At 31.7% G+C, this 21,877-nt stretch overlaps 1 long non-coding RNA gene across 2 annotated transcripts; it reads right to left on the bottom strand.

Moving 5' to 3' along the window:
• Positions 1 to 17,644: 17,644 nt before the first annotated feature.
• On the bottom strand, positions 17,645 to 20,689 carry LOC140875473 (uncharacterized). Of its 2 annotated transcripts, none has more exons than XR_012148464.1 (4): positions 20,432 to 20,689; positions 19,936 to 20,051; positions 19,642 to 19,817; positions 17,645 to 18,109 (listed from the first exon to the last, which is right to left on the bottom strand). It is a non-coding gene; the product is annotated as an uncharacterized lncRNA (long non-coding RNA). The 2 variants fall into 2 exon arrangements; XR_012148463.1 differs by having other exon boundaries at positions 19,642 to 19,795.
• Positions 20,690 to 21,877: the final 1,188 nt, after the last annotated feature.

Genomic DNA, 21,877 nt, shown 5'->3' with positions numbered 1-21,877 from the left:
CAATAATCAGCTGAAAGCCAAGAGTTATAACAACCAAAAAGCCAAGAGTTGTAACAACCAAAACAAAAGGGGAATGATGGCTGTTAAGTGGATTTATTGACCATGAATGGGAGGTCTTTCAGCTGCCATTTCCCAGCCTATAAATAATGGATCAAGCTGATGGAAAAGCATGCAATTCAAGCACCACAATCCCACACATCCATCTGCCTTTTTCGAGCACCAAAACTGAGTGAAACTCTGCCCAAGGTCGAGATCCAGCAGTAGCCAAACTCTATTTATTTTCGAGCACAACTTGGTTCCTGTTTCGGAGAAGTTTTCTATCCAATACTCGAGCCGACTTACTGCCTATGTTCCAGCAAACTTTCTATCCAAGTTTGGAGCAATCACCTATAGCAGCCAAAGCCAGAAAGTTGTCTGAGGTTGATCCAAGAAGCAGCTCCAAAGTCGATCAAGGAGCTGCATTTTTCTGTTCGAAACCAAGCATCTTAGTCCCCTAAGGTTGAGCAGATTCTGACCTTCACTTCAGTTTGATATTTATTCGAGTTCGAGGTTTCCAACAACACCTACCCCTACACGATTTTTTTGGAAAGCAATTACTGTAATTGGGCTTCATATTTCTGTTTCGTGATATAAGTCTTTATACTTATATACAAATCTTGTGTGAGTTAATTTTTTCTAAAATAATTACATATGCTTTTGAAAATTTCGATCGGCATGATACGTATATCCGTTTCATTTTGATATGCTATTTTGAATTCGTTGGCTATTCATTATATTATTCGAAGCATGTTAGAGTTATTTGGATTGTACTGTTAAGAGTCGATTTAGAAATGGTTAAAGAATTTTCTATGATTTGATTTGATATGGCCCTGATGCGGTGGGTTATAATAATTGTTCATTTGGCCACGCCCCTTAGAGGAGTAACATATAGGAGACTGATCAGTAAACCATGGAAAATGAGATAATTATCTGTAACGACCCACGTCCTTCCACCGCATCCCTCCCCAGCCTATAGCATGGGCTCGGACCGCATGGTTCGACGGGCATCGCACTTCATGACCTCCCCACTCCTGGCAGTGGGTTTTATGTCCTCCCCAACACTTGAACCTTGCACCTCCAGGACTAGCCCAATTGGTACCAACACTTTAAGAATCTTTGTACTTATCCTGGAGGTGCAAGGTTCAAGTGTTGGGGAGGGCATAAAACCCACTGCCAGGAGTGGGGAGGTTATGAAGTGCGATGCCCGTCGAACCATGCGGTCCGAGCCCATGTTATAGGCCGAGGAGGGATGCGGTGAAAAGACGTGGGTCGTTACATAAAAGGACGCCCTTTTTTGTAACGACCCACGTCCTTCCACCGCATCCCTCCCCAGCCTATAGCATGGGCTCGGACCGCATGGTTCGACGGGCATCGCACTCATGACCTCCCCACTCCTGGCAGTGGGTTTTTTGCCCTCCCCAGGGATTGAACCTTGCACCTCTAGGCTTAAGTACAAGTTCTTATCATCTTTGGTACCAATTGAGCTACCCTTTTTTGTAACGACCCACGTCCTTCCACCGCATCCCTCCCCAGCCTATAGCATGGGCTCGGACCGCATGGTTTGACGGGCATCGCACTCATGACCTCCCCACTCCTGGCAGTGGGTTTTTGCCCTCCCTAGGGATAAAACCTTGCATCTCCAGGCTTAAGTACAAGTTCTTATCATCTCTGGTATCAATTGAGCTAAGCCTAGAGGTGCAAGGTTCTATCCCTGGGGAGGGCAAAAACCCACTGCCAGGAGTGGGGAGGTCATGAGTGCGATGCCCGTCGAACCATGCAGTCCGAGCCCATGCTATAGGCTGGGGAGGGATGCGGTGAAGGACGTGGGTCGTTACATTATCAGTTTAATGTTTGCTTCGTATTTGTGTCAGATTTAGCATGCTTAATTTGTTTCGAGATTATAATATGTACATGTGTATATTTTGGTGTTTATCATGTCCGATCGGCCCCCACCTGCTGAGTGTTTACCAAAACACTCACTCATTTACCTTCCTCCCCAGATAATGAAGAAGATCAGCTAGAAGAGGATCATGAACAACAACTGTTTTGGGATTGGTGATTAAGTTGAGACACGAAGAATTAAGAATTTATTTCAGTTTTATTTCTTACTACGTTATCGCTTCTGCACTCTCTGTCAAAACAGTTATAGTTTGTGAAATAGACTGGTTTTTGAAAAATAGTTTATGGTTTGTGAAATACACTGGTTTTTGGAAAGTTTTGTACTATGAAACTTGTTGTTTTAATGTTAAATTGTTAAACAATGTCAATGTCAACTAGACCCGATTTTGAGGTGTGACAAGTGTTAAAGAAAAATTTATATTTTAGTATTTTCAATGACGATCTCGTGTCGATAAGTTTCAATGATTTTAAATTGTGATCTTTTTAATTGATTATTTCATTTGATACTTTATGTTTGGTTTTCACGAATGTTTTATAAATTATTTTTCCGCACTAAGTTTATTTTTTGGCACTCGTTTTTCGTCTATATTTTTAAGATTTTAAGTTGTATGTTCAGATTTGCTCTTTTAGTAGTAGTTTCTGGTGTGTCCGTAAGAGAGAACCAGTCATTGTCTGTAGAGTTGCATCTTAATTCATCTAAATGTATAAAAATACGGGACGTCACACAAATTGGATCGGATATCTATCTTACAAAATTGGCATGTGAGATCGACTAAAATAAGTTTATGTGTTAATTATGGACATTTTCTTAATATTTCTTTTTTCTTATTTAATAAATAAAATAAGCTCATAAGCACATTTAATGAATGTTTCATGCATCAAAGTATCAAACTAATCCCTTGAAAATAATGTGTAAAATAATTTTTTTTTCACGTGTAGATAACACATGAGCGATGCCTAAATTATCAAAGATGACGTTTAGGTGAGAGAATTTGGATCTGAAAGGTATTTGAATAGGAATTTTTGAAATTACTTCATTAAGGGGTATTTGAAATTCAATCAAATGAATCAAAAAAATAACTAGTTACGATTTGAAATATATTATCAAGTAGATTTTGTCAAACAAATAAATGCAACTTAAGATTATATATGGAATGATGAATTTAATTTGGATGAAAAACTTTGATTTGATGAATGTATTTCAAATGGCAATTTTGAGTGTATTAGAAACTCATCACAATCACTCTCGAAATTGATTAACTTGATATATAGCGACTTCAAAATTTTACCTAAATTTTGATAATCTAAACAAGTTAGTGAATTTAAAGTCGTAATCGATCCCATCACGAGTTGAATTAAATTTGTTAAAATAAAATTTCAATTTTGGAGTGCATTTTGCAAATTTCATCACCATCATCGTTCACCAGTTTGTTTTCAAGTTCATTTATATAACTTTCAAGAACTATATGTGAGACACCCCAAGAATGAACATATGAAGCGTTGAGACATTAACGAGTGTCTCAACTATGAATAGTCTAGCACATAACGTTGGGTTTGGACTCATCATGTTCAGGAATAAACACTTGGAGCGTTGAGACATTAATGAGTGGCCTAACTATAGACAAGTTCACACATAATGGTGGATATGAGTCTGACTCTAATATCACGTTAAGATTGTGAACTTATATATATCTAATTCAAACTCAAAAAGTTAGTTAAAAAAAGAGGATTATCCAATTCTATTTATATTATTTCTAAAAAATCTATCTAACCTACGTCCACGACATTCATTTTTGTCATATGGTGGGTAATGCGTATCATGAGACAAATGTGAATTTTGCCCACAGGGACATAGGCGAGTTGGTAAGGACTGAGGTGACGTGGAAAGAAATTTCACAGCGTTGCGGATTCGATCCTCGTATAGAGCATATTTCCTGCTGAAATATTGTGGGGGTATGCTCTGGGGATTGGGTCATGTGCTCTTCCTTCAGGTCCCTGCCGCTCGTGCACATCCCTCGATTTACCCTCCGCATGAGCCAATGGGCCTCTGACTCATGTGAAATGGGGTCCCCTTCGGAGTCAACCCTTTTTTTTAAAGATAAATGGGAATTTTGGTGATCCATCATCCTTTTACCTTATCCACTTCTTTGTCTATCGTACATTTTATCTTATACTAGCATCCGAGCACACACTTTGCGTGTGTAAAAATCTTGTGTGATATAATATATAAATATTATATATTTATTTTATTTTAAATATTTGATTTGAAAAAACAAAGATAGTGAGAAAAGATGGTGAGAGATGAAGATAGTGGGTTAAATCGTTTGATTTGAAAAAATAAAGATAGTGGGAGAAGATAGTGGGAGATAAAGATAGTGAGGTTGAATTGTTTTTGTCCATTTTATCCAACAACAATGAAAAGACAAAGGTATTTTCGAGGGCATATTATAATGGTGTCATCATTTGCATAACAAAACAGTTTTTAAAGGATAGAGAAGTATTTTAATATAGTAAAGATTTTATTTATTTTTTCTGCTGTAACATCACCTTTGATTATAGTAATGACGTCAGAAAAAGACAAATGAGGCGATCCCTCGAGTCTTGATAATTAAACGTCATAAATGGAATGCCTTTGCATCAACGTACAAATAAAAAAAAACTCTAAAAAGTATATATATTACTTTGTTACATTTGAACATTAAAATAAAATAATAACGTTACCAAATATATTTTTCCCAAAAATATTGAGCATGTTGAAAATTATCAACAATATTCATATAACATACTCGTTTCCGGAAATTCGGAGACATGCAGCATGCTACATGCACACATATACATATATATGTTAGAATATTATGTAATAAAGTTTATGTAGAGCAGATAGTTGAAACATGAAAGACCGTTCACACGAAGTTTGACCTTCTAACTTATATTTTGATCCGTTCATCAATGGTTGCCAAGTCTTTTAAGTTAAAATCATTTTCACCTAATATTTTTTGGAGATCGCTATATGATAAATATTAATAATCAATGTTCTAAAAATCGTTTGGCGGTAAGTAGACGGTCACTAACCGTCTAGCGTCTATACGTTTAGGCAGCCGCTTAGACAGAGCCTAGGAGGGTTTTTTTTAGGCTAAATATCTGATTATTCTAGTCCGATCCATCTTAAAATTTCTCCAATAATTCGTCTTTATCGAATTCATCTGCTTAAGTGGTGTTTTTTAGTTTAAATATCTAACTATTTTTGTTCAACTTAATATTTTTTTAATAATTTTTCTTTATCGAATTCAAATTGAAATACATGACATATTTTTCATCTTTATCTGCCACAAATTGATGGGCAAATATGTCAAATAATATTTTTTTTTAAAAGTAAAATAAAAAAGTTATATATATATTGAGCTAGGCGGATTTTGAGACGTCTAGGTGGTGATTAGATGATTTAGACGGTCAATTAATGCAATAATTCCCAGAAACTTCAACTGTTTAAAAATTGAGACGATAGGAAATATCTAGCACCACCTGTTAAAACACTGCTGATAATCAGCCCTTCAAAATTAATCAAGATTCCGCAAAAATACACAAAAGAGACAAACATTCGGATCCCAACGGAATTTTAATTTGGAGTTCCATGGTGGGGCAGTTGGAGGGCAAATCTGTCATAGGACTTCGTAGGATGGCATTTTGGGGGATTCAAGTAGGGATAAAGGAGATTTAGGTAATTTGCAAACCAAAGATTCGTGGATGTGAATCGACCTCGGGATTTGAAAAGGAAACAGTAGCCGAAATGTTGGGAGTTGTGTACGGAATGGGAAAAAATGTCCCATCCATCTTGGCCCATGTTTACTTTTACGGAATTACGCTTCTACCCTTGAGGCATGCATACTTAAGTTGAATAAAATAAGAGATTACTTCATTTAATATTTAAATTACTTTTTTTCCTCGTATATTCTAATTTATTTATTTAAACAAAAAAAAAATTATCATTGAACTCGTTACAATCTCTCTTTCACACGATTCACGTGCGCCCTTTAACAGAGTAGATTTTAGGTTCCTTATATTTTAATAGAAATATATGGAATACCGATTGAAACATACGCACTTGAACACTTGTATGAATGCATACATATGTAATAAATGAATAACATCGAACGTCATTTATTTATATTTTTAGATATCGTTTGGTTTGTTAGATAAGATAAATAACATAGAGATAAGTAATATAATTTAATAAAAAATAAATAAAAATGATAATTAAAATATTATTTGATTTGATTGATAGATTATAGTTTATTTGATTTGATTGATTAAATTTTAACTAAAATGATAAAATTATAATTTTGTCCTTTTAAAAATTAAAAAAGTATGAATAATATTATTTATAAAGGATAATATAGTAATTTAAATTTGATGTAAAATAATTAATTAATGATTTGATTGATGTAAGATAAAAAAATTAGTAGATGGATAAATAATATGATAAAAAAAACGTGAAATTGGATAAGATAAGTTATACATAGATTATTAATATGCAAAGCAAACGGACCCTTTTGTTACACACGATGTTTGATATCAAAGAGCAAAGATCCAAAACATTGTATTTTTTACACAAATCGTTGGGTTTTTTTTATTTTTAATTTAAAAAAATAAACATATTTCAAAATTAAGGTGTGCCACATTGGATTGCAAGAATACTTGCAATCTTGCAATCCGCTGTGGCTAAGAGTGTATGCTGCAATTATTTGCAGCATCCACTCATGCTGGCAGCGGCACATTTTGTTTTTTAATTAGTTATATAATTAATTATATTTTGTAAAATTATTATTTATTTAATATTAGTATGATAAATTTTTCTCAAAAATTTAAATTTTAATTCTAATTTTCAAATTTGATGACAGGGCTGAAAAATTATTTAAAAAACAAAACAAAAAATTTACGTTAAAAAAATTAGATTGATTAAATAAATTTTTTTATTAGATATATTTATTAAAAAAATTAGTTAACCTAAATAAACATATTTTCATTAAATTTATTTTATATTATATTTTTAAATATAAATTATATTTTTAACTTAAATTTTGGGTAGCAAAGTTATATATTTATTTTAATTAGTTTGAATTTATGAAAGTCCCTCGGTTCTTTGGATAAACTTAGAATAGTTAATTCAAATTTACTTGGGCCGAATTGATGCAAAAATGCTATTAAAAAATTTCTCAACCCGAACTCAAGACGAAATGAAATCATTTCGAAAATTGCGAATTTGAACCGACCCAAATAGGGATGTAAACGAGCCGAGCCGAGCTTTTGAGTGTTCAAGCTCGGCTCCTTTATAAACGAGCCGAGCCCGAGCTTATTTAACGAATATATTCATGGCTCACGAGCTTATTCGAGCTTTTATCGAGCCTAAACGAGCTTAATATATTTAAACTATAAATTTAAATATTCATTAAATTAATTAAAAACTAAATTATATATTTGAAAAAATATAATATTATTATTAAAATTTGTAAATTTATTCTAATAAATTAATTTTTATAGATTTTTCAATATTTTTCATAAGTAAAGTGTAAATTTATAAATTATAAATCAATACTATTATTTTTTCGTCTAAGAGATTACTTACGAGCTTGTAACGAGCCTGTTAACGAGCATGTTCACGAGCTAACGAGCATAATATTGTAAAGCTCGAGCTTGACTTGTTTGCCTTAACGAGCCTCATTAAACGAGCCCGAACGAGCTTTTAACGAGCCGAGACCCGAACAGTTCGCGAACTGTTCGTCTCATTTACATCCCTAGACCCAAATATATCCGAATTAATCATCTAGGTCTATCCATAACTGAAGGATTTGCAGATATCCAAACGAATTAAAATAAGTCAATAACTCCGCTAACCAATTGTTTAATAAAAAAATTATGTTAAAAAATGATATACTTTTTTTTTTATAAATATGTTTATTTAGTTTTATTAAATAAAATTTATATTAAAAAATATGAAATAAAATAAATTTATCAAAATATGTTTATTTAGGTTAAATAATTTTTCTATAAATATAACTTATTACAAACAAATTTATTTTATATAATAATTTTTAATTTAAATTTATTTAATAAACCTAAATAAACATATTTATATAAATTATTTTATATCATATTTTTTAATATTAATTTTTTTGTTTTATTAAAAATTTGTTTAGCGGAGTTATTGACTTATTTTAATTCGTTTGGATATCTGCAAGTCCTTTAGTTCTATGGATAGACCTAGAGGATTAATTTAGATATATTCTGGTCGGTTCGAGTTCATAATTTCTGAGATGATTTTGTTTCGACTCGAGTTCGGGTTGAAAAATTTTCTAATAGCATTTTTGCATCAATTCGACCCGAATTGATATGAATTAACTCCTCTAAATTTATTCGCAGAACCGATGGACCTCCACAAATCCAAATGAGTTAAAATAAATATATAACTTTGCTAACCAAAATTTAAGTTAAAAAAAGAATTTATATTTTAAAAATATAATATAAAATAAATTTAATGAAAATATGTTTATTTAGATTAACTAATATTTTTATAAATATATCTGATCAAAAAAATTTATTTAATCAATCTAATTTTTTTAACCATAAATTTTTTGTTTTGTTTTTTAATAATTTCTCAGCCCGGTCATCAAATTCAAAAATTAAAATTAAAATTTTTGAGAAAAAAATTATCATACTAATACTAAATAAATAATAATTTTACAAAATATAATTAATTATATAACTAATTTAAAAACAAAAAAGACGAAAAAAATAAAATAAAATTTGCACATATGGACTTGCAATTTGCAAGTCACATGTGCTATGCTGGTAGCGTCCGTTGCGAGCACGAGCGGACACTGCAAATAATTGCAGCGTCCGATCTTAGCCACATCGGATTACAGTATTCTTGTAATTCGCTGGGGCACACCTTAATTTTGAAATAAGTTTATTTTTTAAAATTAAAAATAAAAAAAAACCCCAAATCGTTTGATATTACAAAATCAAAATAGTAGTTTTAACTAAGCGTTTTATCTATGAGTGTATACCCCCGACGTACGTACAAACGCATGCGCACACACACTCACACATATATAATAGCAATATTGGCACACACATTGCGTGTGTAAAGAAAAATGTGATAAAACGTTTGCGTGTAATTTAATACGTCTTTCATATAATGTTCCAAAAATAAATTTCAAGCTGCAAAATAAGATACCTAAAATACTTAAAACACATATATACACATCATAAACTTAAACTTCTTTCACGATCGCATGTATAGATTTTTGTTGTGTGAACCTAGCTATAGTCCTTATAGAAACGGAATCGTTGTTGCTACATAAATTCAATGTTATGATATTATAATTTCTAGCAAAATAATAGATTAAAACATTAACATACTCGCATGTAGTACGAATATTAAATTTGCAAGATAAAAGATTCGTGAAAAGTAATTCTCACCAATTTAAAAAGAAACTTGAGAACATAAATTAGGCTACCAATAAGAAGAAAACATCAAATCAGGTAGTCATCAGCCTTATCCAAAAACTTGGAACGAAGAAACTACGAAAGAGAAGCACACAAAAAATATTAAAATTTGTAGATAAAGTCAAATCATGGCGAAACTAAAAATAATAAGAATTTTATTTTAAACTAAATAATATTTATAGTATCTAGCAATTCTGAAAAATATACAAATAAATTTTTATTTATAAGTTAGCTTCAACTTTGCGCAATCATTACAAATTTTAATTTAAACTAGCAAGATTTCGAACTAACATGATATATTAATATGCTCATCAATCCAGATTTCAATTTAAAACACAATAAAGTTCAATTTGAAAATAAAAAATGCATAAATATATTATAAATATTAATTAAGCCAATTATGACCAATGTTTGACAAACAAATTCAATCTATAAAAACAAAAAAATATATATACATAACCACTCATCAAATAAAAAAAGGACCAAAATATCACCTAAATGTCACAACCAAAAGAGTGTTAATTAATAAACCTGGGCAACAAAATTGTGAGCAATCCACAAAATCATTCGCTTTGTAAGAACCTAAAACTAAAGCAAGTTTTAAGCCAAGAAGAGGTTGAATAAATAAAAGAAAAAAAATTTAGAATATAATTCGATTTAAACACAGTTGCATGTCATATCTACATTTAAATACACTGCAATCATTATTTCCCTCCAAAAATACACAAACAATTACACTTTATATATATATTTTAAATAAGATAAAATTTCACTCTCTCTGCATTACAAATAAAAACATAATTTTATAAATCATACAAAGTATTGCATCATAGATAGTACTTTGAAATTATTTAAAGGTAAATTTGTCTAATTGTCTCTCCGTGCAACTGCATCACACATAAATTTTCAAATTGCGTATATAAAAAATACTTTAATAATAAAAGTTACTAAATTTTTAACGAAAATATAATTAGTTTAATAATAAAATATAAAAACATTTTTCACAATGTACTTTATGTAGAGTAAAAATTTATGGTAAAAAGTAAAAACTACAAAACTCAAAATATATCAAACTCTACACTTTATAATATTTTTCTCTCAGATTTTTTTACACAAATGGAGAGACCTATTTATAGATCTCATTTGGAGATTAGTCCAAAAATTAAAACATCATCATCTACATAATCACACACTAATTTTCAACATTTTACAACTCAATATTCAATATTCAATATTCAACATAATAATAATATATTTTTCAACACTCCCCCTTGTGATGATGATCGTGATATGATGACTGTCTTCATTACGTGTTTTATACTGCCTCGTTAAAAACCTTACTAGAAAAAACCCAGTGGGATAAAAACCATAGCAAGGGAAAAAGAGTGCAGCCACGTAAACTCCCCCTCATGTTAACACAAGTGATTCTTCACATATTCCGTAGATTGCGCATCCCAATGTTATATATATGCTTTCTGAATATTGTCGTAGGAAGTGCCTTTGTGAAGAGATCTGATGAGTTCTCACTTGATTGAATGTAACAGATATCAATATCTTTGTTCTTCTCAAGTTCTTGAGTGTAGGCAAAGAACTTTGGAGGGATATGTTTGGTTATGTCACTTTTGATGTATCATTCTTTCATTTGAGCAATACATGCAGCATTATCTTCATACAACGTCACAGGCTTCTTGTCTACTGATAATCCACAAGAAATTTGGATATGTTGTGTCATTGATTTTAGCCAAACACATTCACGGCTTGCTTCATGTAGCGCAATAATCTCAGCGTGATTTGATGAAGTTGTTACGAGTATTTGTTTCTGTGAACGCCAAGAAATTGTGGTGCCTCCACAAGTAAATACATATCCGGTTTGGAAACGTGCCTTATGTGGATCAGATAAATATCCAGCATCAGCATAACAAATGATACTTTGATTGATGTCTTTTGAGTACAAAAGTCCCAAATCTGTTGTTCCTCGTAGATAACGAAATATATGTTTAATTCCGTTCCAGTGCCTCTTTGTTGGATATGAACTGAATCTTGCCAATAAATTTACAGCAAAATATATATCAGGTCTAGTGCAATTTGCAAGATACATAAGGGCACCAATGACACTTTAGATATGGTACTTCTGGACCAAGAATAACTTCATCATCTTCACATGGACGAAATTGATCCTTTTCTATGTTTAATGATCTTACAACCATTGGAGTACTTAATGGATTTGATTTATCCATATTAAAACGTTTAAGGATCTTTTCTGTATAATTTTTCTGGTGAACAAAAATTCCACATTCTTTTTGTTCGATTTGCAAACCCAGACAGTACTTGGTTTTTCCAAGATCCTTCATTTCGAATTCTTCCTTCAAGTACATCATAACTTCTTGAATTTCTTTATTCGTTCCAATGATGTTAAAATCATCAACATATACAACAATAATTACACATCCGGATCTTGTTTTCTTGATAAAAACACAAGGGCATATTGGATCATTTACATATCCATTTTTCATCAAGTGCTCACTTAGCCGATTATACCACATTCGGTCGGATTGCTTCAACCCATATAATGATCTTTGCAATTTTACAGAATAAAATTCTCTGGGTTTTGAACTTTGTGCTTTAGGCATCTTAAAACTTTCAGGGATTTTCATGTTTATATCACTATCAAGTGATCCGTATAAGTAAGCTGTAACAACATCCATAAGACACATTTCCAAATTTTCAGACAAAACCAAACTAATCAAATATCGAAACGTAATTGCATTCATAACAGGAGAATACGTTTCTTCATAATCAATTCCAGGTCTTTGAGAAAAATCTTGTGCAACAAGTCTAGCTTTATATCTTACTATTTAATTTTTCTCATTTTGCTTTCGAATAAAAACCCATTTGTATCCAACAGGTTTTACACCTTCAGGTGTGAGGACTATAGGTTCAAAAATATTGCATTTATTTAGCGAATCTAATTCAACCTGGATGTCATCTTTTCATTTGGGCCAATCATGAAGAGTTTTACATTCACCAAAAGATTTTGGTTCATGATCCTCATTTTCATTTATGATATCACAAGCCACATTATAAGAAAATATCTCATCAATATCTTCTATATCTTTTCGGTTCCATATTTTTCCAGTATTAATATAATTGATAGATATTTCACGATTCTCGTCAGTTTGTGGTTCTGACAGAACATTTTTATCATCAGGTGTTTCTTCTGGGACACTATTTTCTATTTTATGATCATCGTGTTTCTCTATGCCTTTTCTTTTCCGAGGATTTTTATCCTTGGAACCGACTGGCCTTCCACGATTCAAGCATTTTATGACATCATGAGTATCTTTAATTTGTTTCTTTGGAATTTTAATTCGAGTCGGGGCATTTACAACATGTATATATGATTGTGTTACCCCTTTTGTGTCTGCAAATGCATCTGACATTTGATTTGCAATTCTTTGCAAGTTCACAATTTGTTGTACATTTTTCTCACATTTTTTGATCCTTGGATCCAAATGTAACAATGATGGTACATACCATGTGATTTTTTTTTCGATGTGTTTCTTTTCTCCCCCTAACATTGGAAAGATTTCTTCATTAAAATGACAATCAGCAAAACGTGCTGTAAACACAGCGCATGTCTGAGGCTCAAGATATCGAATGATTGATGAGCTATCATAACCAATATAAATACTGATTTTTCTTTGAGGACACATTTTTTATCGTTGAGGTGGTGCAATAGGCACATACACCATACATCAAAAAATACTCAGATGAGAAATATTTGGTTCTTTAACAAATGCAAGCTGCAATGGGAAGAATTTATGATATGAAGTTGGTCTGATGCAAATTAATGCTGCAACATGTAAAATTGCATGTCCCCATATAGAAATAGGGAGTTTTGTTCTCATAATCATTGGTCTAGCAATCAGTTGTAGATGTTTAATCAATGATTCAGCTAATCCATTCTGTGTATGAACATGAGCAACAAGATGTTTAACAGTAATTCCCATTGACATACAATAGTCATTGAAAGTTTGAAAAGTAAATTCTCCAGCATTATCAAGTTTTATTTTCTTGATTGTAAAATCGGGAAATTGATTCTGCAATTTTATTATTTGAGCAATTAATCTTGCAAATGTCACATTCCGAGTTGACAATAAGCATACATGTGACCATCTGCTAGAAGCATCGATCAATACCATAAAATATCAAAATTGTCCACATGGTGGATGAATTGGCCACAAATATCACCCTTAATACGTTCAAGAAATATGGGTGATTCTGTTTGGATTTTATCTGGCGATGGTCTTATAATAAGTTTTTCAAGAGAACATGCTTTACATTGAAACTTATTATTCTGAAAGATCTTCTGGTTTTTCAATGGATGACCATGTTTATTTTCAATAATTTTTCGCATCATTATTGAACCAGGATGTCCCAATCGATCATGCCAATTGGTTAATATTGAAGAACTATTAACCACCATATTTGATTTGATTGGCCTTATATGTGTATAATGCAATCCAGTAGGGAGCATTGATAATTTTTCAATCACATATTGTTTTCCTGATTTATATGTGGTAAAGACACATATATTTCTGATTTCCATCAGTTATCGTCTCAGTATCATACCCATGAGAATATATGTCATTAAAACTCAACAAATTTCTTCTTGATCCTGGTGAATATAAAGCATCATTTATCAAAAATTTTGTACCATTAGATAACAAAAAATGTGCTTTTCCACAACCTTCAATCAAGTCTACAGGATATTGTACTCACCATTGTTTTTGTTGGTTTTAATTCCAAGAAATATCTTTTATCTCGGAGAATAGTGTGCGTTGTACCACTATCGGGTATGCAAACTTCCATGAGATTATTTCCTTATTTAGCTTTGCTCATACCGTTTTCCATTTTGAACTTCAAAAGAAATTATGCAATAAAGAAAATCAAGGATAATATATATATATGCAAAATATAGCATGTTTCATAAGAATGCATGAAAAATATAGCATGTTACATTCCAGTCCCACCAATATATTAATCAATGTTCTTGAAATCATTTGAAAAATCAGCGGCATTGAAATAAGTTGAACCTCTTAAATGGTCTGTTTTCAACAAAATTAGTTTTTTTTTCTTTTTCCTTTATCGATATTTTATAGAGCTTGCATAGGTGCTCAGGGGTACGTGACCAATGTCCTGGAGTGCCACATCTATAACAAGCACTCTCATATCTTTTTGAGTGATTTTATTTTCACTCATATTTTTATGCTGCTTTTTGGTGGGTGATTCGTGACGTTCTTTTGAGATGAATTATTGAAATAACTATCTCGATTATTTTCATATCCACGGTCGTGACCACGACCGCGATAATTTCTACGTCCACGTTCATGACCACATCCTCGACCTCGACCTCGACCTCGACCAAAATCTAGTTTATGCCTTTGATTTTGGTTTTCATTTTTACTTACGACATTTGCTTCTGGAAATGTCGTAGATACATTGGGTCCGGATTGATGATTTTTCCTTAAAAATTCTTTGTTCTTTTCTAGTAATATCGAGAGCAGCGAATTTAAGCTTTGTCAAATTTGACATGGTGTTACTAGAAAAATAACAATGCATTTTATTAGTTCATTTCCATTAATATGACAATAGAAAATAATGGATAAACGACGAGTACAAGTATGTTTAAAAATAGATAAAAAGTGCGTGGTGGATAATCGCCGGTGAGTACAAGACTCGTGAGCATGATGATCATAGCCGTTATGAAAAATATCCTTATAAATGCCATCATCTTCATCTTCGAAAAATCGAGGAGAAATTATTTTGAGAGAAAGAAAGAATTTTGGTGTGATTGAAAATGAGTTTGAGTGATCATATTTATAGGGCAAAAACTAGCCGTTTATTACCGTTTGTGACCGTTGGGGGTAAGAAAAAATTGATTATCTATTGAATAAAAATTTGTGATAATCATTTGATGCATATAATGATATTCACAATTCAATAATTATGTATATCATATCACATTATTATAAGGTCGGTGTCATAGACATCTTTTTATATAATAATATGAGATTATACGTATATGGTTAGTATATAAATACACAATAATATATATTATATCACGTTATTATAAGGTCGGTGTCATAGACAATCTTTTATATAATAACATGAAATTATATATTAATATAGTTAGTATATATATTTTAAATATATATCATATCACGTTATTATAAGGTCAGTGTCATAGACAACCTTTTATATAATAACATGAAATTATATATTAATATATATTCATAGTAAAAATATGTAAACAGTAAAATAGTTGAATATTTTTGTCTTCTCCTTGTGTTTTGGAGCGTCGGAAATTATAGAGAACATTCGAGCGATCGTGTTGATAACGTGTTGTGAAAAAGTAAAAATTTATGGTAAAAAGTAAAAACTCCAAAACTCAAAATATATCAAACTCTACACTTTATAATATTTTTTTTTCAACTCAATTGTGATTTTTTAGACAAATGGAGTGACCTATTTATAGATCTCATTTGAAGATTAATACAAAAATTAAAACATCATCTACATCATCACACACTAATTTTTAACATTTTACAACTCAATATTCAATATTCAACATAATAATAATAATAATGATAATAATAATAATAATAATAATAATTTTTTTCAACACTTTAATTATTTTATTAAAATTAAAATGTGGGCTCATTATTAATTTCCGTCTGCCTAGTTGCAAAACCCATAAAAATTTTCCTTTTTCTTCTTAACGCATGACATGCAAGTGTTGTAAGCAGAACTATTCAAAGTGATATTTGTATTGTTCTTCCAACAGCTACAAATATTGTACCATGATATTTATTATAAAATTGTTTATAAATTATGACAAAAATAATTTAAAATGACAGTAATTTTTTTATGGTATTAATATATCATATGCCTTCTTTTAGTGATAAAGATATTACGTGGTGAGCTTTTAGAGCGAGGCTTCACCGATTAATCCAAAATTCCCAAAAAGTTTTTTGGGAACAGTTCCAGCTTGACGAAAGATAAAATATAAAAAAAATGAATTTATAAATTTAATCGATGAAACAATATTAAGATATTATTATTATTAGTAAGAGAACAAATTAATTAAGCCAACTGGCTCCCATTAGTTTTAATTATCTTCTAGAGTTTTTTGTTTTGTTGCTTGTTTCACGACTGCCTTGGTGCCTCCCTTGGGAGTCAAATTTTTATGGTAAGATACATAATGATTTTCAAATGATTTATGAAAATATATGTATGTGACGTCGGTTATCGCATACGACTTTCAACAACTTAATTGCTACTTGCATTCTTTCAATCTTCAATATTTTGGTGGAAATGAAAGTGAGAAAAATTTATTTATTTAAAATATGTGTAAGCCTCTGTCAAAAAAATATATATATTTGTAAGCCCATAAAAAAGAGAAAGAGCATAAAATTTTATACCGAGCTTCGTATATGAGGCATCAAGTCAGTGTTGTTGGTTGTATACGACATTTAACAACTTGCTGCTTGCACCCTTTCAATCTTCGATCTCCACTGTCCCTCTGATCCAATATTTTCTTAAAGCTTTATTTCTAAATCGATCAATTTAAAACAATCACTATAAACAATATCTTTTCATTATTCTAAACCCATCTAAATTACGGCAAGAAAAAGATGGACTCAGAAGTTACATGTAACTTGCAAGTGCAATCGAACATAAATCTGTAGCCGAGAAAATTTAGAGCTGTTGATAGAGGCAATAATAAGCACCACAATTAAAGAAGAAATGGTTTAATAAAAACGGGAGGTGAAAATCTTCTTGTTGGTTTTGTTTTACATTTTATATGCAACCACGATCAACACGAAGAGTGGTGGCCGAGTGATGGTTCCTTTTTATCCAATTATTATTTTTCTAAAAAAAAAATTGTCATACCAAAATGTACCAAATACCATTTTGTTTTGTTTTTTTGTTTTGAAGTTTGCCATACTAATCGTACCAATTAGTTTTTATATTACCTTCTTTCTTTTTACTAGCAACTGCGCGCGTGTGCAATAAAAAAATATAACAAACATGTTTAGATATAACTCAATACGTGTCCATAATGTAAATTTAATGCCGTCCAATTTGATCGGTTTTCATTACAGTTTCAACATAATGGATTGAAACCGAGGAAAACAACCGAAGAACAACATAATATATTATGCTGGATGGCCAAGTACATGAAGCGCTGAACATAAATGTACTTATGCTAGATTGGCATAATGATTGTATGCTCAGTATAAAATTATGTGTGTGTATATTTGTTGAATAAGTATGATCAGTATGAAATTATGTGTGTGTGTATATGCCCAGTGGACACAAATATCGGGATTGATTTTGAACTTATGTGTGTGAGCATAAATCTACTTATGTTGAACTACAAACTCCACAACAAATCTCAGTACAATCATTAGCATACTCAATTGAAATTATTAAAATACAATAAATTTTAATCCTTTACCTGAAGAACATCATTGGACACTAAAATGGACAGCAGGATGTACTTATATCCGCGCAGGTTTTTGCAATATTAGCTTAGCAACCAAATATCAGCAAGTTGGAAACTGTTTCCTCAGCATCTTTATGATAAAAAACTTTGTGCCTTCATTGTTGCATAAAATCCAAGTCATTATATTATAATTTATAGCAAAATAATAGAGGAAAATCATTAATTAACATACTCATGTGCCAATAGTAAAATGGCAAGAAAAATGTTCATGAAATGATGGCATATAGTATGAAGAAATGATTTAAGAAAAAAATATTCCATCTCTGCTTAGGCTATGTTCATTCATCTCTTTGCTTTGTTCGTATATGTGCTGTAATCTGTAAAGTTTGCTGCTAGTGATATGAACTCGTACTGTACATTGCAGAGATGGAGAGGCGTAAGAAAGAGGACGGAGAGCGAAAGGCAAAGTTGGATGAAATTGCCAAAAAACAAAGGCAACAGGAGTTGGAGTTGGAGGAGAAAGAAAGGATGTGGAGAGAAGAGCTCCTAAGGGGGTCAGCTCCCATTCTCTAAAAAACCGAGCCCCCGCCATATCGCATCCAGTCGACGCAGCACCTGCTGAAGTTGCAATAGCACCATCACCATCACCATCACCATCACATGAAGTATATGTCCCCAGGTTAGAAGGGCAGAAAGTGGGGGCCAGGCCCCATCTCTTGAAACAGCTAGGTGGTCTAGTGGCCGCATAGTGGATGACCGAGCACCTCAATCTGGTTATCGGTGGCGGGATGAACGTAAACCATCTTTTGGTGGCGGTGCACCAAGGTCCATTTGGTCAAGTTCTAGAACTCGTGGAGAACATTGAGTTTATTCATTTTATGTTATTGTAGTCAAGTATGCAGCAGAATGTTGGTTTGAAGCCACATTCTGCTTAATTCTCTCTTAGCAAACATGAAGAAATGATTTAGGAAAAAATATTCCATCTCTGCTTAGTTCTCTCTTAGTAATCAAGATAAGTAAATGTAGAGTCTCTAATATACGAAAACTTAGGATTAAGAGACAAAAAAAAAAAAAGCACACAATAACATTAAAATTTATAGATGTATTCAAATCATGGCAAATTACAAAGTAATAAACTAAATAATAGTCATGGTATATATTTACCAAAAACATACGAATAATTTTATGAATTTCTAAACTAGCTTCAACTTTGCGTAATCTAATTAAAGGTTAAGCAAACAATTTAAAATTAGTTTGAGATTTCGAACTAATAACATAATATCATTCGAAATTTCAATTTGAAATATAATAAAGTTCAATTTGAAAATAACAATCGCATAAATATTGGACTTACTATAAAGTTTAAGCCATTGACAAATGTTCGACAAACAAATTCCATATTTGACAACCAAAAGATGTTAAAACCAACTCAACCAAACAAAAAAGAAAGAAGGACAACAAAAATCACCTAAATATCAAAAGCGAAAGAGTGTCAACCTCATTGATAAAGTTTGGAACAACCCACAAAAGCAATCGCTTGTTAAGAAGCATCTACACTAAAAATTCTAAAACTAAAGTAAGCTATTAATCTTCACACACGATTTAATCCATGAAGAGATTGAATAAATAAAGAAAAAAGTGAGAATATAATTTGATATAGAAGACAATAAAGTATAAGATCAAACCTTTCTTATGCTTTTAAGACATCGAGTAGGTAGTCGGCTTTACAACTTGGCATTGGCTCCCTCTTATATTTCAACTTGTATTTTTTTCCCTAAACTCGACAACTGCTTCCATATGACATTATCTATGCAAAATCCACCATCAGAAGACCTAGAACTTCACCGATCAAATAAAAATCCTATCAAAATTAGAATTTATGGTTGTCAAAGAAGCTGAAGAAGAGATCTGCTTGTTCCGAAACTAAACGCTACTTTTAAACACAAAGAAAATGGAATTCAGAAAAATCTTATTCTCACCAGGAATTAAACCAAACAATGTATACTCTGCAACCACCGTTGAGCTCGATTGTTCATTCCACCACTCAAGAAACTTTTTTCATCCTCTAACAAAATGTGTTGCAGCCAGACGGCCCCTAATTTTCCCGTAATAAAAAAAGCACGGTAAATGAATTAGTTAATTAAAAATGGTAATTGTAAATTATATGTTGTAATATATATCATATTTGCTCTAACAAAACAAATAATAATATTCCAATTGAATCAAGCATCTGCAACCTCGGCACGTCAGTAATATTTGAGAACATCACGTCATTGATTTATTTCTTATTATGAAGAAATGGAAATTTGCTGATTCAACATATATAAAAACAAAATAAATAAGAAAATTTTTATGGCAATTTCCTGATTCAACATTTATGAACACAAAATAAATATGAAAATTTTTAATTTTTTGAAATTCAATTAACATGTTTACCCTAGAATTTTGATCAGAAAAGAGAGTAGAAGAACGCACCAAACAAATGAAATTGGTTTGCTGTAGAGATTGGTTTGCCGTAGAGATTGACCCACGAGTAGTTGAACAAAATTGGAGAGTTTCTTCTTTGTGTAGACGATTTTCGGAATTGTCGTATGATTTTTTGCGGATTTCAGAAATGATTGTGTAGAAGTAGAAGTAAATAACCGATCCCACGATCTGATAACACGATCTGAGAAGAAGAAGGAGATGGAGTTTTTATTTGTTTTCGGTCATACCATAGTGAGGGTCTTAGCAAGCGTGAGGATTTAATTGGTTGGGCCGTACCAAATTTACCAAGCGGTTTTTATATGAGGCTGAGACTTTAAAAAATAAAAAGAGATAAAACTAGCTACCGACGCACACGCGACGTATTGTACAAGATAATTGTTGTTTGTGTAGATACATAAATATTTATAGATTTATTATTGAAGTTTCTATCAATTGTTCACTTACACTAACCAGAAAATAAAGGTATAGAAAATAGCAAAGATGTACAGAATTGATGGAAATATTATGTCAATCTGAAAAACATAATAATTCCACATAATATTAAATCGGTAATGATTATATAACTAATACTATAAGGCTATGTTTGGTAGCCTTGATTATGACAATATTCACTAATTATCCCGTGTTTGGTACCGTTTTAGAATATTTTTCGAAAACCAAGGGCCCGTTATTATCTACTGTATCATTTGGAAAATGTCTGACTATAATCCACGTGCTACCCCTTGTATTATTAAGCCCAACTTGTACAGTGTTGGAGATTACCCTTCCTTGGACACATCTACCCTTCGCCCTAAAAAAAGAATTTCTCACAGCTCACAACCTCACAACATTCATTTCTCCATGGCTGTCGCACCTTTGTTCTACGCGAAGGTATGGCGTCACTCATTCTCCATGGCAGACCCAACTATGTTCATTGCGATTGTAGGACACTCGTTCTTCATGGTTTACGCAGCGTTGTTCTTCACGAAGGCCGTGGGTTGAATGTTTCAGTATCCGAATCGCCTTGGGCCAAGACATCATCCCTTTTCTCAAAAAATATTTTCAAATGTATATTATATTTAAAATGTGGTGCGAAATACGAACCCCAAAAATCGATTTCGAGCTCCCAGAATTGTTCAACTTTCATCTTTGGTAATTAACTAATTCATCCATTTTTTAAAACGTCTAGCATTTGGGTATTAGTTTAAAATAATTTATCGTCATATATTTACAAATGGACTCTTCTTCACTGATTTGTAGTTTTTTGGATTTGTCGAGCGAGCTTCAGAAGCAATGGCTGGTAATGAAAATGTTGACTAGTCAGATAGGGGTAAAAGTGTCAAAAAAATATTGAACACATTTTTATCACTACATAAAAAAATACTACCAAACAAAAATAAATTTATCATTACTTAAAACTTATCCTTTACTTTCTCATAAATAATACAAACATTA

This window comes from Henckelia pumila, chromosome 1 (assembly GCF_033568475.1).
Source record: "Henckelia pumila isolate YLH828 chromosome 1, ASM3356847v2, whole genome shotgun sequence".
In the NCBI taxonomy this organism is placed as follows: domain Eukaryota; kingdom Viridiplantae; phylum Streptophyta; class Magnoliopsida; order Lamiales; family Gesneriaceae; genus Henckelia; species Henckelia pumila.
This window is presented reverse-complemented; position numbering and strand designations above follow the sequence as displayed.